Source organism: Psammomys obesus, unplaced genomic scaffold, assembly GCF_907164565.1.
Source record: "Psammomys obesus unplaced genomic scaffold, mPsaObe1.curated_primary_1811, whole genome shotgun sequence".
In the NCBI taxonomy this organism is placed as follows: domain Eukaryota; kingdom Metazoa; phylum Chordata; class Mammalia; order Rodentia; family Muridae; genus Psammomys; species Psammomys obesus.
The window spans coordinates 28,599,673-28,613,528 of record NW_026587216.1 but is presented as its reverse complement, the minus strand read 5'-3'; the positions used below and the strand labels follow the sequence as shown (position 1 = coordinate 28,613,528).

General features: G+C 41.3%; 1 protein-coding gene and 1 pseudogene across 2 annotated transcripts in view; both read left to right on the top strand.

Annotated features, from left to right (window-relative positions):
• Prex2 (phosphatidylinositol-3,4,5-trisphosphate dependent Rac exchange factor 2) overlaps positions 1-13,856 on the top strand; it is a 288,407-nt gene that overhangs the window by 38,599 nt on the left and 235,952 nt on the right. Inside the window, exon 1 of one of the 2 annotated variants that reach the window (XM_055603276.1) lies at positions 11,161-11,206. The exons of the other annotated variant lie outside the window; for it this stretch is intronic. The gene's annotated coding sequence lies outside the window, so the exon portion shown is untranslated. Of the gene's footprint in view, positions 1-11,160; positions 11,207-13,856 lie in introns of those variants that run through there. 2 annotated transcript variants of the gene reach the window in all.
• On the top strand, positions 2,156-2,535 carry LOC129673478 (60S ribosomal protein L22-like; annotated as a pseudogene).

The following is a 13,856-nucleotide window of genomic DNA, read 5'->3' as shown; positions in this document are numbered from 1 at the left end:
CTAGAGCCACACAACATAGAAGCAGACAAAACACACCACATTTGCACCAGTTGCTAGGCAGAGCAAATGCCTTTGGATGTTTGAAGCATGCTTCCCATGTTGATTTCCTAATCATGACCTGTTTTTAAAGCTAAACAAAAAAGCACTGTAAACACTCACCAGCATTTGGTAGGCTTTCCCATCAAGCTAATTAACAGATTGCAATTGAAAGGGATGAAAATAAGATACTTTTGGATAAGAAATACCTTTGGAGATTTTTTATTTATTTCCCCCTTATTTAAGGATCATTTCTAACTTTGTGATAAAGTGTTATAAATCTTAATCTATTGCACAGGCCAAGATTTAATCTTGACTCAGGCTCTTTTTAGATTATGATTAGTATTGATGCTAATCTACTAGATCATACCCCAGTTTTCTTTTAAAAACTGATTGATTATTGAACAGGTGGTTGGCTTTGGATCTACATGTCAGGAGCAGAACAGTTAACCCATGTGCCAGTGGACTTGAGCACTGATAATGAAGGTTGATTTAGTTACATGTTTTATTGTCAAAGATAAATCCACAGTTAGAGAGCAGTGGTGAATTGGAAAACCAGGTCTCCCTGACGGATGTTTAGTTTGGGAGGCAAAGGGGATTTAGAATAGTGACTTTGCTCTCAGTCTGGCCAAACAGATTTCCAGGTGTGAGGGTGATTTTTAGGGTGGTATGTTCTGTTCTTCTGGATGGTCCTTGGAGTGTTTGTTTATTTACATTAGGATGCTCCATCTATGCTGTCAAGCCGTGGTACCTACCAGAGCTACCTCCACAGGATGGTAACACTGTCATCTCTAACACTGTCATCAGAACCATGAGGTTTCCAGCAGCAGGGCACACGGCTCTGACGGAGGCCTTTAGGAACCTTTGTGGGTAGGAGGCCATGTGGAGTGGTAGGCAGATCTCAGGCCGATACCACTTGCCAGATGAAAGTTCAAGGTTAATTTTATTTGGTTGGCAAAAAAGTTTTGAGGGAAAAGTTCATTTTCATAATGTTTCTCTTGGCTGTGTCAGGGAAACTCGGAGAAAGGTGACTGTGCTGGTTAGTTTTTGTCAACTTGGCAATAACCTATAAATAGCTGGGAAGTGGGAATCTCAGCTAAGGAATCTCCTCCATCAGAATGACTTGTGGGCATATCTCAGGAGAGAGAGGGCCTACTTCACAGGTTCTGCCACCAGTCTCTTGCCTTGAGCTCCTTCCCTGACTGGAAAGTGTAAGGTGACATAAAACCTTTCATCCCCAAAGTTGCTTTCATTTCATTATGGTGACAGAAACCTAACTAGGGCCATGTTTTCCACTATCTATTTTGGGCTTCCAGGTTGTACAGATAAAAAATACTGTGGTTTGCAAGGCATAGTATGAGGTACCTTGTTTGTTAAATTATTTTAATACCTACTTCCATCCCAGAAGGTGGTAGCACTGTTATTTTCTCTCTCTTATGAATGGGAATTGAGGTTCTGAGAGTGGAGTGTAGCCTGGCATTTCCTGCTTTGGGAAGCCATAGAGCTGGACTGTGGACTGAAGAAATCTTCTAAAGGAGATGCTCTCTTACACATACTCAGGTTGCTTTTCTGCTCTCCCTGTGTTGGAGATAGAGTTCCACCCAGCAATTACTGAGAGGCAGCATGGGTCCAGGGTCCCACAAATCCTTCTTTTTTCAAAATTAGTTAGAATTCGGGATTGTACTCGAGTTTTCCAATATTTTAAGAGCAAACGAACCAAGAATGTCTATGGGTCAGATTCATCAGCCACCATGCTGTTACCTTTGCTCAGAAACCCAACTTTGCCTTTGTGATCTGCTTATCTTGTGGACAGATGAATATACAACTCATGATTTAGGAGAATAATATATAGATATGATAAGAGAAGGAAGCTAATACTTGATTAAAAGTAGCCAAGCTTGATAAGTAGAGCACATATAAATTTACATTTAAATACAGTGAGTTCTAATTCTGTGCTCTGAAAGAGTACTAGGTTTTTTTAAAAGTTGTTTTTCCAAAATATCAAAGATTTAAATAATCCACCCACAAGTAAAGGAAATACCAGATTATGAAGGAATGGTAATGTTTTGTCTTATTAAACTTAACATCATTTGGATGGCTTTCTGCCTCCTCTGCCACCATGGTGCCCATGAAAAAGCTTGTGGCAAAGGGGGCCAGGAAAAAAAAAAGAAGCAGGTTTTGAAGTTCACCTTTGACTGCACCCATCCTGTAGAAGATGGAATCATGGATGCTGCCAATTTTAAGCAGTTCCTCCAGGAGAAAATCAAGGTGAATGGGAAAGCTGGCAGAAAGGTTGGGGCCATCGAATGGAGCCAGAGCAAGGTCACTGTCACCTTTGAGGTGCCTTTCTCCAAAAGGTGTTTGAAGTATCTCACCAAAACATAATTGAAGAACAGCCTTTGAGACTGGTTGCGTGTTATTGTGAACAGCAAAGAGAGATATGAATTGTGTTACTTCCAGATTAACCAGGGTGAAGAGGAGGATGAGGGTGAGGATTAAGACACATTGGTCTGCTTTGATACATTGCTGGGCAGAGTCATTCAGAGGCCCTCTGTGGTAGGCTCCTATCTTGTTCCTTGTTTTCACCTTCTTCTGATGTCTAACCCATTTGCCTTTCTGAAGGAAGATTGAACATCTCATCCAGGATCCTCCTTCTTCTTTAGGTGTACAGATTTTAGTATGATTATCTTATATTGTATGTCTAATATCCACTTATAAGTGAGTATATACCATGTGTGTCTTTCTGCTTCGGGATACCTCACTCAGGATGATCTTTTTCTAGATCCCACCATTTGCCCTCAGATTTCATGATTTCCATGTTTTTAATTGCTGAGCAGTATTCTATTGTGTAAATGTACCAGTGTATCAAAGCAGATGCTGATAATCAAACTTTGGGCAGAGTGCAAGGAATCTTAGGAAAGAAGGGGAAGATAGAAAGACCTGGAGGGCACAGGAGCTCTACAAGGAGAGCAGCAGAACCAAAACATCTGAGCACAGGACTCTTTTCTGAGACTGATGCTCCAATCAAGGACCATTCATGGATATAACCTAGAACCCCTGCACAGATGTAGCCCATGGCAGTTCAGTGTCCAAGAGGGTTTCCTAGTAAGGGGAACAGGGACTATCTCTGAAGTGAACTCAGTGGCTGGCTCTTTGATAAGCTCCCTCTGAGGGGGATGCAGCCAGGCCACAGAGGAGGACAATGCAGCCAGTCTTGATGAGACCTGATAAGCTAGGGTCAGATGGCAGGGGAGGAGGACCTCCCTTATCAGTGGACTTGGAGAGGGGCATGGGAGGAGATGAAGGAGGGAGGGTGGGGATTGGGAGGGAATGAAGGAAGGGGCTATAGCTGGGATACAAAGTGAATAAACTCTAATTAATATAAAAATAAAAATTAAAATAAAAAGACATGTTGGTCTGGAATGTTTTGTATTAATTCATAAGTAAAATTTAGGAACCAAAACATCACTTGGAAGATGGGTGCTTTAGCTGCACGCATTCTGAAGACCCTTGCAGCTTGCTAAGTACTTGAGATGGTGAGATGGTTAGTCAAATTAGTACAGAGATCAGAGCAACTCATATATTACTGCTTTTAAAATAATACTTCTCTGCTTTTTGTAATGGCTTTGCCATTTTTAAATAAAAAATTTGCTTTGGGGTGATATAAAGTTGCCTCAGTAAAGTACAAATAGCTTTATCTGCTGTTGCCTTATAACCCCAGGTAGCATAGCTAAAGTCAGGAGGACACTCTTAGATTTAAAAATTACTGTACCTCAAGTGGTAGGAGTCATCCCAATAACTTCTGTGGGGATCTGCTTTAAGAATTGCCACATTCCATAAACAATCTTCTCTATGTTTCCTGAGTATGCAGCTGATGTGATCAAAATGCAGGCATGTTTATAAACTGAATATTTTCTGCTCGATGGTCTATAAATTCTGGGATTAAACTTCTTCAGTTGCTTATCTGCAGACGTGAAATTTGGCAGTGAATCTGCGGAATGCTCATATTACCGGGCTGCTCCTTGGCTGTGTCTGAGTGGTGCTCAAGCCAATGCCGGAGAGTCACAGGTTTCGCACAAAATAAACAAAACAAAAAGCAACAAACAAACAATGGAAAACAAACAACATCCATGCCAATAAATTCTAACTGGGGTCATCCCTGGGCATTGTTTTGATTTTACACCTGCCTTTGGTGGTCTTAAAATCAGCCATGGAGACCAGTCATTGCTGGTTTTAGAGGGAAATCATAGCTGAGTTCATGCTCCACAGTTTCAGCACTAAGTTTATGTTCTAAGGCGTCACCCTGGCCTAAGGCTACAGTCTTCCCAAGGTTACTGTCCCCTCAGTGCCAGCCAGTACAGGGAAAGCTATCTAACTCCACCTTTGCTTTTGCTTTCCTTACTATAGGTGGATTTCTGGAGGAAACTGGCTATTTGGCAGACATTAGAACCATGTTTATTTTTCTCAACAACCCTATAAAGTAGTCACGTTATTATAAGTTTATAAAAAAGAATGCAAACAGTAAGGAAGGTAATGTGTCCAAACTCACAACTAAGGAAATGATAGAATTTAACCCATGCATGGCTGATGGCTGTGTTCATGTGTGCCAAGTGACTCATGACCTCAGGTAGAGTTGAGCAAAGCTGCTGTTAGTGCTGGAGACTGACACAGAGGTCCACCGGCACCAAACTTTAGTAATTATTCCTAGGCAGGAGTATAATAACTGATAAAGCCTGGACCCCTGGTTTTCTAAGATATAAACACCAAAAAAGGTTAAAATTTGAAACATGAATCTTTAACTTTTTGCAAACAAGGAGGCCAACTAGCCTATATTGCAAATTACATTGTTTTTCTCTCTTTCTGAAGAGGGCTTTGCCCAAGGCAGAGGCACTAGGAAGACACACAAGCAAGCTTGGGGCTCTGAGGAGAAATAGCCCTCAGCCATAGACAAATGCTCTTGTCCTCACTTGATCTTTATCTTTATCTTTTGTGGAACACGTGTGGACTGGTATCTTTTTGGGTGGAGAGGTGGGGAGTGGGAGAGCTAAGGTGGGGTTGTTGGATGATGTGTTGGTCTGAAGGTGAGATACAGGGAGTTTGCCCAGTTCTCTTGCTGTGGGGTGGTCCAGCAATGGTGATGGCAGAATGATGTCGCAGATAATTGTTAAGATAAAGTTAGCATCTTGGATTTGCTCTATTCTCATGGGTCAGTTTCTAGCTTGTGTGTATGAGTCTCAGCCGAGAAGCATGATTTAGCTTTCTTCAGTACTTACTCATTCACTGAGCATTTAGGCTGAGAAGCATTTTAAAACTGGGAGAAACAACATTTCACGATTTTATGAGAAATTGCTTACCATGTGACTTGATCAGATATTCTCCCTTTTACAAAACCATTTCTTCCCAAGGAGTGGTAAGAGCAATTTGTGGGACATGGGTCTCTCTCCCTCTCTCTCAGACTTTTAATGTAGCTTGGAATGTGTTTGGCATTACAAAGAGCATGTCTCATTTCACAGTGTTAATGGCAGCATAGCTATAGGATCTGAATGCTGGCATTTTGACTTAGAATCAGACAAGAGCTCATTTTCCATAGCTGCGCTCTCCATGGTTTAGATTCCTTTGGTGTGGGTTGTTCGTCTGAATATAATAGGAGCTGTCTTCTTGTTGGAGGAATCAAACTTTATTCTTCTGAGGCTGTAGGGGGTCAAACCTGGCACTGGACCAAGACAGGGAAAGTATAAGTAGTTACTCCTAAGGGAAAATCTCAGGCCAGCTGGAAAGTCTAGTGTTATACATTGCAATGTTTACTTGGGAAAAAAAAAATAGGCTCTTGAAGATTGGGAACTTTATCTCAGAACTTGAACCATTTGAAACCATTCTCTGTTTATGGTTAGAATCATACTTCAGAATGCTTTTGTTACTTTTAGTGGTAAAAAAAAAAACAAAAAACAAAAACAAAAAAAAACCCAATTACTTAAAGAGTTTCTAGATTTATAAGTATTTCAAGGTAGGTGTTCTGTCTAGAAACTCTATACCCGTTTCTTGAAGTTATAATTTCTCATATTAAACCCTTGCTCTGCTGTATTTTATGACTATACTCTTTATGGTAAGGACTGTTTCTTTATGTCTGAATCATTTCTCTACTGATTAAAATTTCTCATATCATTATATATTAAATTATGGTATCTTTTTTCCTTTTTAGACTTTTAATATTTTAATTAAATCTTTATTAATTATAGTTTATTCACTTTGTATCCCAGCTGTAGTTCCCTTTCTCCTCCCCTCCCAACCCCACCCTCTCTCCCTCATCTCCTATACCCTTCTAAATTATGGTGTCTTACAGGGAAACTTACTACCATTTAATAGCAATATAAGAGAAGAAAACTTGCATTAGTTCAGCTTAGTAATAATTTTGTTTATATGTGACAGATATTTTGTCCTCTGGATTTATCTATATTTTCATCCATAGATTTAGTTTTCTATTCTATGGCCATATGTACCGTGTTTCAATTGCTGTGGCTTTAGAATAGTTTTTGAAATTGAGGAATACAAGTTATCTACTGTTTCTTAAAGATTGTTTTACTTAGTCTAGATCCTTCTATTTTGCATAAAATTCACAAATCACTTATCAGTTTCTTAACAAAAAGATCTATTGTTATTTTGTCTGGGTTTGCAGTGAATCTATCAAGCAGTATTGAGAAAATTGTTATCTTAAAAATATCAGACTTTTAGCCTGTCAGTGGTGGTGCAGGCCTTTTAATTCCAGAGCTAGGGAAACAGAGGCAGGCTGATCTCTGTGAATTCAAGGCCAGCCTGGTCTACAGAGTAAGTTCCAGGACAGCCAAGGCTACCCAGAGAAACCATGTCTTGAAAAACCAAAACAAGCAAACAAACAAATAAATAAAAATCAGACTTTCGATCTCTTGAGCATGGCTTTCCTCTCCAGTTATTTACACCTTGTCTATGTCTCTGACCGCACTTACTCTTCATTGCAGAGATATTTTATTCTTTCCTTACATTGCTCACAACGGTTGAACTTTTGACGCTGTTGTAAATGATAATACTAATTTTTATTAATGGTGTCTTTAAAAGGTGTGTCCTCTGCGTTTCCGGATATGTGGCGGGACTTATCCTACTGGGGTCACAGTTAGAGTTGCTGCTACTTTGTGTCTTGCGGGTTGGTACCGAAACTGATCTGCAGTTCTGCTGTCTGCTTGCTGCATGGTGTCTCAGGCCTGTACCTACTCTCTGTGCCCCAGCATTTTTCTTTGCGTTTGGCTCTGCTGAGTGGATTTAGGAGATTTAGACATCATTTGCTTGTTCATAGTTAATTGATTGTTGTATTAGCATAGCAACTGCTAGGTTTCACTATGGCATTTTCATACAGAATTTTCTTTTGTAGAACCTTCTCTCTGCATCTTCGTGTCATCACTCCCCTCTTGCTCACCCACCCCTGTAACCTCCCTTCGACTTTCCTGTCACACATGTCCTGTTGGCGCCCTGCCCTGGCTTCCACTCCTCCTTTTCGCCTCTTGTGATCTTCTCTAGTTTCAGAGCCTCTACCTGCACTTATCCCCTCCCCATACATAGAACCATTAAGACCTAGGATGTGCATTTGATAGAGAGCATTGCAGGCAGTATTTTAAAAATGGGTTTTATATCATTTAAATCTGTTAATTCACTGTTTGGTGGACTTATTTGGGCAGTGCTGTGGACCAAAACAGGTTCTTACAAATCTTCTTTATTCTCACTTTGACAAGTGTTAGTTTCCCCCCTTTTTGTACAAAATGATGGCATTCATTCTGACATTGTCATCCATGCCAATGTGTAAGTTAATCATAGCCATCCTTCTGTCGCCTGCTCCTGTTCTCTGTTCCGCTTGACCCTGCCCTTATCAAATGACCTCTTCCTTTCCACTTTGATGTCTTTCAAACAAACAAAGCAGCATGACTGTCTAGCGTCTTGCAGGACATATTCAACTCACACAGACAAGATTTAGAGAAGTTCCCGGAGTCTGTGTGAGCTCATAATGCCACTGCCCAGCAGCAAATGGTGCGCAGAACTCGTGGCTCAAGCAAAGTGCTGGGTATTCTACCTTACGACTGTGATGTTTAGTTATGTGGCTGTTTGAATCATGAGCGGCGGGACAGTGATAGCAGGGAGAGTGCTGTGTGAGAAAGTCACATTTTCACTCTTCAGGGAAGAAGTAACACTGCTGGAGAAGGGGTGCCTTGTGAAATAATTACGGTCGACTCATTATTTACTTCGCTAGTTTCACCTCGAAGGAAATTTTATGGGTGTCTTTTACTTTGTAAACCCTTTATTTTATTTTAAAATCGAATTTTGATTATTTTTTTTAACTTGCTGAGAATTTCATGTATGCACTTAATGCCTTGTGAGCAAATATACTCCTCACTCCCCCACTCCAACTCCTCCCATAACTTTCTCATCACTTGTCCCTTCCAACATCATGTGGTCTTTTTAAAATCCACTTAGAGCTTCCTGTATGTACCTGGGTGTAAGGTCATGCATTGGAACACTGGTAGTTAATCAGGAGCCGGTTTCCAGAAGCAAACAAGTTCTTCTTCCTCTAGGAGCCATTAGTTCCAGTAGCTCGTTAGCTAGCTGTAGGATTTTTGTGAGTACTTCCGTCTGTGCTGAGATTTTGGCTGGCTTATTCTTACACAGGTCTTGTGCATTCAGTCATAGCCATTAGAGTTGCTGTTGTGTCTAGAAAACACTGTTTCACAGCAGCCTTGCACTCTCTCCTTCCCCTGCTCTTCTGAAATCATCTCCGAGGTTTGAGGGCATGGCTGATGCAGATGTACCACATAAGGCTGACCATGGCACCCGTTCTCACTCCCGTTGTGTTATCAGTTCTATGTCTCGATATTATTCATCATCTACTGCACAAAGGGCTTCCTAGGGTTGAGAGCACTAATCATACACATATTTAGGAGACAACTTAATATAATATTAGAGGACAGTGCCCATTTAGCAGAATAATGATAGCTTCTCCTTTAGGGCCTGTGACATACGTGTCTTCTGGAGCTGGTTTTAAACCAAAAGAAGGTTTTTTTTTTTGTCATTTTTAGTCAATCAAATTGTTAAGATTATTGAAACTTTTTACAGCGTTTGGCTTTTGCCTTCCTGTATAAGCCTGTGTGTTCTTCTGTACAATAGTTCCTCAATATAGAAACTTCTGACCAAAACAATGCGGCTCCTTTCAGTGTCTAAATTCCTAGGAAGGCAAAAGATGATTGAGGTGGGAGGACACCTTTCCTGGGTGGAACTAAGGATGGTGTAGTGCCCAGGGGAACCTTGGCCCTGTAACAGCTATAACTCAGTAACCGAAGCGGGTGCTTGGTGGCACTGAGTGTTGTGATGTGGCCATCTTAAGTTACATGCTGTAATTAGGGTGAGAGGGAGGAATTTCTGGAAGATTGTCTTGTATAAGCACTATCCTGTTACAGAAATATAAAGTTATTCAAGTTCCATGATTTTCATTTAGAGAGAAGAAAAGTCAGCACATCCAGTCAGGTTGACTCAGATTTCTCTGCTTTAATCCAGGAAAACCATGATCTTCTAGGGTCTTTTCTAAGGTAAGGGTGGGGATGCTGTCATTGTTTAAATCAGATTTAGAAGCTGAGCATAATTTGGCATCTGTTTTAACCTCCTCCTGAGCACTTCCGGCCCTAGGAAGTATGAGCCTGATATGCCTTGCCCCTCCTTGCTGTCTGCACATGCCCTTGCTCCATCCAGTCCAGTGGCTGATGCCTTTGTCCATTGGTCCTTGCCAGACACTCCTGCGTCTCATTCCCGTAGGTCCTCAAGGTTCCTCAGGCAGCACCTTGCCAGAGATCCTTGATGTTCTGGTAACTGGGAAGACAATAGGTATGCTGGGAAATATTTGCCCTTTTGTAGTCTTTGTGCAAGCCTGTTGTATCTTTGTGGCTATTAATGAAATTCATAGATAAACTACAAACAGACATTAGAATTTTCTTTTGTTTGCCCCTGAATAAAACATGGGCAAAAAAAGTATACAAAATTTTTTTTTAGTTTTCATGGGTTGTTTTCCTGTACCAGGAAAAACAGCTTTCTTGTTTGCCTATGCCTGACTTGCCCCATGAATATTCAGTTGTTGACAGGGCTGCAAGCCAATATCTATGGAAACGAGCTCATTAGTAACATTTTGCTGCCTTCTATTTTATTCATGAGATAAGTGGGAGAATTCCTGGTAGTCCATATTTTATTTTCTCGATTTTTGAAACAATAGGATTGTTGGTGATAATTACTGACCCAATTATCAGTTTTTATTCAGTCCTTTTCTTATATTTTTGAGATGTGTCAGCAAATGCCCTATTACGGGTTGTTCAAATGTTGTTCCAAGACAAACTGTGGAGAACGATTATGAGTATATTGGGAAAGTGTTTAAAGTTTTACATTTTTGTGTGCTCACATAATACCTGTTTCTCTTAGCTGGTTATCGATGTTGCAGGTCATAACCTAAGTGTGGGTGTATGGCTGGCAGCCTGACCTCTCTGTGCTTCCCACACTGGCCTGCAACTTGCCATCTTTTTGCCTTCACCTCTCAGTTCTGGCATTACAAGTGGTTGTCATGGTGACCAGATGATTCTGCTTTGCTCTTCTTCCTCTTCCTTCTTCTTTTTGTTTTAGAGATTTATTTATTTATTTGTTATGTATACAGTGTATACAGTGTTCTGTCTGCATGTACGTCTGCAGGCCAGAAGAAGGCATCATAATAGATGGTCATGAGCCACCATGTGGTCGCTGGGAATTGAGCCCAGGACTTCTGGAAGAGGAGCCAATGCTCCTAACCTCTGAGCCATCTCTCTAGCCCCCCTCTTCATTCTTCTTTCTCCTCTCCCTCCTTCTCTTTATGTTTGCTAGTTTGTTTTTTTTTCAGACATGGTCTCATGTAACCCAGGCTGGCCTTCACCTTACTATATAGCCAGGGATGACATTGAACTCTTGATTTTTTCCACTCTTAAGTGCTGAGATTATAGGTCTGCATGCTCACATACTTAGCTGTTTCTCCTTCTTAAACTAGGGAGCAGCTGCTCCAGTGACTGAAGAGGGTGAAGACATGCTGGATGCTAAGAAAAGAGGAAAAGGGACGCAGTGAGTCAGAAGAAGCATCCTGACCCGTACTGTAAGCTTGCCAGCATGTGGGTGGCCATCTGTAGTAGTTAGGCCAAATTAGCCCCCATATTCCCCAGGTATAAAACTTGCAGGCCAGGCAGCCTAGTTAGGGGATAGGGATCCAAAAGCGGGCGACAGAGTCAGACCCAGCTCCTGCTCCTGCTGTTAGAAGTCCCCCAGGAAGACCCAGCTGTACAGCTGTTATATATGCATGCCCTCTCCATTAGTCTTATCAGCAGAAGATGTGCTTAGTCTTACTGAAACATAATATGCCAAGGCTGGGTGATAGCCGTGGGACGCCTTCCCTTTTCTGAGGATAGGGGTGGGGTGAGAAGATTAGGAGGAGGAGGAAGGGAAAGCCGTGATCAGGATGTAAAATTAATTAATTAATTAATAATTTAAAAAATCTTACAGGCAAGGCACATAAATCTCAAGATCAAAAAAGCCTTTTGGTTTCCCAATAATAGGACCAGGGTCCATCTCTGACATGAACTCATGGGCTAGCTCTTTGATCACCTCCACATGAGTGGGGAGCATCCTTACCAGTCCACAGAGGAAGACAATGCAGCCAGTCCTGATGAGACCTGATAGACTATGGTCAGATGTAGGGGGAGGAGGACCTCCCCTGTCATTGGACTGGGGGAGGGGCATAAGAGAAGAAGAGGGAGGGTGGGATTGGGAGGAGATGGGGGAGGGGACTACAGCTGGGAAACAAAGTGAATACACTGTAATTAATAAAAATTAAAAAAATAAGAAAGAAGAAAAAGAAGTCTTTCCATTAATTGAACAAAAAATCTTAAGTTTTTCTTTCTTGTCTTTCCTAAGATCAGGCACTAAGTTAGATCACAGGGTCAGAAAAGAGAGGATCTGGGTGCCAGAAAGGAGCAGAGTTTCTGCTCAGGATCTTGACTTTTCTTTGGGTTGTTTTCCTTCCCCCACTGCTAACATTTCCTTTTCATGGGAACTGGATTCTTGAATAACGACTTGAACAGGAATAGTGTTCTGCACTTTAAATTCGGGAAATGACCCGTTTCCTGTGCCAGAGAAAAAGCTGTGCTTGAAAATATTATCTATATTGTGCTTCCCGCTTGGCCTTTTCTTTCATTGTGTTGTGCTATTTAAGTTATCTGCCATCAATGTAAATTCCTGACCAGCACAATATGAGGTATTATATCAAAGGTACAATAGTCTACTGACATTGCAGTATAAATATTTGTTTAATATTAAAAATAAAGCAATTTGGACAATGCCTAATTAAGGAAAAATCATAAAGACATTCATATCAGTGTATGAGTTGCTCTTAGGAATTCATTTCTGGTGCTGGAGAGACAGCTCCGTAGTTCAGAGCAAATGCTGCCTTTGCAGGGAATCTGAGTTCAGTTCCCAGCATTTGTGTCAGGTGTCTCACAGGCGTCTTTAACTAAAGCTGCAAGAGAGCTCAGGCTCTCCTATGGCTCCCACAGACACCTGTATGTATACAAGTGACAACAACAACAACAACAACAACAACAACAACACACACACACACACACACACACACACACACACACACACACGTTTTGTGGGTGTGGGTGTTTTGCCTCATGTGTGTCTGTGTCCCACATGTACAGACTGCCTACTGCCTGCTGATGCCAGAGGAAAGTGTCAGATTCCCTTGAAACTAAAACACACTTTTATGTAAGAGATCACCAGAAAAGAGATGGCACATTGGAAGCATCTTTTTCTCTTTTCATCCTTTCTTTGTGATGTTTTGGTTAACAGCAGCAAAATTTTACCATTTTCTTCTGACATTAGTTCCTTTACCAAGAAAAGAGAAAGAAAGACAGACAAACAGAAAAAAGGAAGAAAGAAAGGAAGAAGGAAGGAAAGAAAAAAGATGTGTCATATCTAGGAAGTGCGTTTTGATTTTTATGTTGTAAGCCAGCCTGATAAACTATCATTGTTATGGGTTTATTAATACTAGACGACATTGGTAGCATAGAGAGTATTCCTCTTATGACAGTTTTGAAGATTGGCCTTCAGTTTTATCATCAGCCCGTGTGACTCTCATCATGATCAGATCTGCAGCCCAGGGCTTGCCCTGGCCCTGCTTCACAGAGGTTGTATGGCTTTTATTATGCCTTACGTAATAAACATCGAGACAAGAAACTCTGCTAGGTTTGTAACTTAATCTGAATGAATCAAGTTTCTGTCCTCCACTCTTTTTCATGTAGTGCTGTTGTTGTGTGTGTAGTGTATTTCTGTATTTGTGTGTGCTCGCGCACATGGCATGTGGAGACCAGAGGCTGGTATATGCTGGGTATCTTCCTCGTTCCTTTTTGCTTTGTTTTAGAGACAAGTTTCCTCACTGCTGATAGAATAAACTGGCTGGCCAGCAAACTGGGCCAGGGATCTGCCTGTCTCTGCTCTCCTGTGCAGGGTCTACAGACTTGAGTCAGCCTGTCTGGCTTTTTATACGGGTGCTGGGGATCCGACCTTGGCTCTCATCTTACACAGCACGTGCTTTACTGCCTGACTGTTCTCTCTAGCCCGTACCTTCTATTCTTGGTAAGTTTATTAATTCCTGGAATGTTCAGAAAGTAAATACATGAGTAGAAAGATTGACACAATATCTGGGCTGTGGGTCAGGGTCAGCTGGCATCTTTAACACAAAGATGCAT